This window comes from Panicum virgatum, chromosome 8K (assembly GCF_016808335.1).
Source record: "Panicum virgatum strain AP13 chromosome 8K, P.virgatum_v5, whole genome shotgun sequence".
Taxonomy (NCBI): domain Eukaryota; kingdom Viridiplantae; phylum Streptophyta; class Magnoliopsida; order Poales; family Poaceae; genus Panicum; species Panicum virgatum.
In genome coordinates, this window is record NC_053143.1 from 3,157,490 (window position 1) to 3,162,322 (window position 4,833).

Genomic DNA, 4,833 nt, shown 5'->3' on the forward strand with positions numbered 1-4,833 from the left:
GGGGAGGGGGCCGGCGGCGGCGGGATCATGAGGCTGTGGAGGGAGCCGGCGGCGGCGAGAGCGAGGCGGGGAGGGGGGGTTGGGCGGTGACGAGAGCGAGGCGGGCGCCGGGGAGGTGCGCCGAACGGATAAGGAGGAGAGGAAAAAAGAAAAGGGAGATGAAAAAAAGGAGGGGAAATAAAGAAAAAGAAAACAAATGAAAAAAAAGAAAGGGCAGTTTAGACATTTCACAACCTCAATCCAACAAGTGAAGCTGTTCTTTTAAATATTTTATAAAACGACTCCAGCTCTACCAGAGAAGCCGCTCTAATGGAGAAGCCAGAGTCGGAGCTGTGTTTTTAGAGCAGCCGGAGCTGTGTTTTTAGAGCAGGCGGAGCCCTACCAAAAGAGGCCGTTAGTTCCCAGCTCGGAACACATAGTGGCCGCGATCTCGCGATGTGGGGTCCCGCGGGGCTAATCTTCCCCCTCGCTCCACTCCGGTGCCGCCCTGCGCCTCCCGCTCCCCGCCGGTGCCGCACCACCGTCCTCCCGCATCGCCGCTCTCCTCCTCCGGCGTGCCGCACCCTCCTGCCGACGGGGTTCCTCACGACAGGTGCCGCCCTCTCCTTCCTCTGCTGCTACCTGGGCCGCAAATACTGCTGGAAACTATACTAATGACCCGATCTAGTTTCTTCCCATCCTACAAATCGACAATCTCCTGCAGCGGGGATCGAGGACGCGAACGACGTCATCCACTCTAGGCATCGAAGCTTCCTCACACTCACCTGAGCTGTCGAATCCTTGGGGGGCATTCCTCTCCAGAGGCATATGGTTCCCTACTATCGCCATCCCCATTCGAATCCCGATAGTTGTGCTCGATTTGTCGAGGTTGCTGTCTTGACGGTGCTGCTCTCCCTCGTTGCAGGTGTTCGATCGATTTGGATTTCACCTCCAATAATTGAATCGAGGACGCCGGCATGGTATTAGGAACCACCGGCATGCTCCACGGTCATGGATGAAACTGACACCGTACAGGCGCTGGTGAAGGTGCATACCCTGCATCGCAGCTTTGTTCTTGGCCTGATTCATCCATGTTGACATGCGTTTTTTATCTGCTAGTTACTTGTTCTTGATCTTGCATATGTAGGAGCTTAATTTTATTTTTAAAACTCTTTTCCTTCTATATTTTCAACATGCACAGATAGATATTGCTGCAATTGAGATCGAGTACACATGCAGGTCCGTCAAACAACCACGAATTCTGCTTTCAGCTGCATTGTCCATAAGTAATAATATGATATAAAGCTGGATTATTTTTTTTAATGTGAAAGCACGTTGAGCCCAGATCTCATTTTGGCCTTGGAGCATGGTGTTTCTGCACGGCTATTTAGATGCATTGGTACTTGAATCAGGACTAGCTATTTTATTATCTACTCTCAGTTTATCTCACTTGTGCTCTATCTGAAACATCTGTAGCTGTTGCGTCAGTGTTGGTTTCGGGCCTAATCTTCCATGGCGTTGTTGGTGTGGTAATGAAGTTCATTGCTAGTGCTGGTACCATGGTGTGGATATTTATCATCGGGGAATAGGGTAGGTGGCTAGGAGTACCTTCTTCTGTGTCTCCTTTTTTTTAAGACTCATCATAATCGGTAGGCTAATTTACCAATTAGAAGCATCTTCCACTAGCATGTTGGATATTTGTTTCATTTTGAATCGAATTGGAAATTTATATGTCCTACCATGAGTTATAAACTGTGATCGTCAATTCAAAAGAATATTGTGTCAGGGACATCATATACACACCAACCTTGCAATTTCTTAAGAATGTATATCTTTATTTTAAAGAAGCTTTAGTCAGCTTGGCAAAAAATTCAGGCCTTCATCCATTGGTTCCTTACTTTTCCTACTTCATTGCAGATGAGGTTGTAAACTAGTAATCTTGCTTTTATTGTTGTTTACCTGAGATGGTATTATATTGAAGTATGTATCCATCCAAATTTCAGATTACTCGGAGTTCGGGGGATCTTCCTGTTTTATCTGCTCTTATGCGAGTAGTCTAATGTTTTCTCCATAATCCACACATTCATATTGAACCTTATGTAAGTAGAAGACCATATACTGCCTGCCTTTATTAAAACCACTCCCTATATTCTTTTCATCATGTTAGTCCTAAATTTGAAGTATTTGTCTTGGTTTTCAGTTGCACCTGTTGATGCCATCAATGATCACTTGCATTGTCGGAAAAAGGCTAGGGCATAGGTTCTCTGATAACCACTGGGAACTTGGAGACTTCTCTGCCAATTTGGTTGGTCTGGTATGCCGGAGGTGAGTGTATGCTGAGAGTGTCAATAGGTACTCCGTATAATAATTATTAAAGGTTTATTTGGTTGCATCTATGCTTAGTGACTCCTTGGAGTCAACATTCCCATATTATGATCTTAATGACTGTTCAGACAAAATATACCATGGCTCTACTTCACATAAAACTTCTAAACTTTGTTTTATGGCATAAAACTTCTATAACTTATGAATTTCAGTTATGCTATCTTTTTGACAACTTTAGGATGAAGGTTAAGTAAAAGGAACTTTGACCTCTAACTTATAATAGACTTTGTGACTTCTTGTGATCATCTTAAATACAGCTGAGACATAAAAGTTGAAGTGCAAATCTGATTAGTTTCGTGGTAGCTTATTTGTTCTTTAATGGCAAAGATGCCGCCAACAATTGCACTACACATATGGATGTTTTCCTTTGAGACCAACTGATACGCTTGTTTTTCCATAACTATTTCTATGTTGTTTGCGGAAAGGTTATTTCAGTTGTTGGGTACATTACGACTTCTTCATTTCTCACGTGTTTCCTATAATTAAATTTTCATTTGGAATATATAGATCCATACCATTCTGCGTACTCTAGTCATTGACTGTTAGCGTGCTAGGAGACTTTTGCTGATGATGATCTTTAGATTTTTTCTAATTACAGTAACAGGATTATTAAATTTTTGTCATTGCCATTCTGATCAACTGGAGATGATGTTTTGCAGGTTTGGTCATGTCTATCACAACGTTCAAAACCGGTTAACAAAAATATTAATCCATGTGTTTCTTGATCCTGCGAAATCATTCACCCAACATTATGGTGCTGTTCAAGGGATATCTGCATTGGGGCCCAGTGCGGTAGAACCTAATCAGTGTAAACTCATCCATTGTCTTAGTCATGCTGATTGTATTTGTTGCTTACAGATTAGGCTGCTGCTTTTGCCAACCTCGTGACATATATGCAACTTCTGGAGCCAGAACTGCAACTTGAGAAGCAGAAAATGAGATGAAAATGAAGGAAGCCTGGCGTGTTTATGGTGCCTTGCTGGTCAGTTCAGAGCTCTCACTCAATTCATTTTACTGTATTTTGGTTGAGCAACTAAAGGCAAGCTAAGTTTCTTACCACTGGGATGCATTTTTCAGTGTGCTGCAGGCAAATGCGCAGGGGCATGGTGCTGAGGCATGCTTGGAAGGAGGATCAGGATGCCGGTCATCTCCTGGGGTCACTATATGAGGTCTTCGGTGAAGCCACTCCTTTGTCCAATCACCAGAGATATCCTTGTTTTGTGTAGAAAGTGGACTCAAATAGGCTTGGAAGTATTTTAATCTGTGTTGTACAAGTAGGAATGTCTTACTGGATTCTTGGAATTGTTTCAAGAAATATCGAAGTTTTGTAACAGTAGGGACAATTCCTGGGTGGGTGTGGTGTAACTTGCATCAGCTGATCTAGTGAGTTACAGCGTAATTTTAACCAAAATTTGGCAGAGATTTTTGGTATTTTGACCACGACACCATGCGTGTAATATTATAGTAGTAGATTGCATATAAATAGAGTGACTGTGGGTCAAAGAACTCATCCTGATCTGACACAGAAATGCAAGTAATTAACCTCAAATGGATTAAGTATTGGATTAGCTATGTGCGGAGTAAAGATTGTACTGTACGTAGCAGATGAAGACATGTGTCGGAGCTAGGTAGCTTAATTTGCTTGCTTAGCTTCTTCATTCAGTGTCGACCGGCAATCAGTTCTCAGCTGGTGGCCTGCCCTTCAACTTGTTCTCAGCTGGTGGCCTGCCCTTCAACTTGTTCTCAACTTGTTCAGCGACACGGGCCTACCGTACGTTTTGGTCCTTGGGTGAAGTTGGGCGGCACGCTGCCCTTGGGCACCAGCAGGCGAGCAAACTGCGTCTTACAATTGCCACGAGTTCACAACTATGCCCTTGTTCGCTGTGCTGATGCTGGAGACTGCTATTGAAGTGGTGTGAGAGAAAAACACTGCTGGCTGGAGGCTGTTGCTGGAGTGGTGTGAGAGGAAAACACTATTGGCCGGAGCAGAACAGGATGCATGTGAATGCCGCCCACCACCGCGATACCTAACGTTCGCGCGTGACTAGAGGAAACCGCCCTGCGGGGAAAACCAGGCGCCACGGAAAAACCGGCCGGGGGTGCGACGGTACTCGCGGGTCGCGGCTCGCGGGGTGGTCGGGTACTCTGTAGCCGGCCGTAGAATAAATTATTCTGTAGCCACCCCTCACACCCGTCGATCCGCGCTCGAGGAACAGCATCCGTGCGGGCGCAGAACCACCCTCCGCTTTCCCCGCTGAACCAGCTCCCCTGACGCGACGCGAGCCAGGCGGATTAATTACGAGATCGAGCCGAGCCGCTGCAAGCACCGATAGTTTGGGAAATCGAGATCACATCGTACTGCGCATGCAAGCTGATAGACCATAGACGGGTTACGAGACATGAGAACGTGACTGAGGCACACGTGCATGCAGGTTTACTTGTTACGAGAATAGAACGAGGGTGTACCAA

At 45.4% G+C, this 4,833-nt stretch overlaps 1 long non-coding RNA gene across 13 annotated transcripts; it reads left to right on the plus strand.

The window, feature by feature from the left end:
- The first annotated feature begins 399 nt into the window (after positions 1-399).
- LOC120643547 lies at positions 400-3,809 on the plus strand. Of its 13 annotated transcripts, none has more exons than XR_005663042.1 (10): positions 400-592; positions 668-810; positions 905-1,026; positions 1,181-1,218; positions 1,311-1,378; positions 1,456-1,569; positions 1,983-2,078; positions 2,180-2,304; positions 3,024-3,346; positions 3,442-3,809. It is a non-coding gene; the product is annotated as an uncharacterized LOC120643547 (long non-coding RNA). The 13 variants fall into 13 exon arrangements; XR_005663044.1 differs by having other exon boundaries at positions 1,325-1,378; XR_005663040.1 differs by having other exon boundaries at positions 1,181-1,378.
- Positions 3,810-4,833: the final 1,024 nt, after the last annotated feature.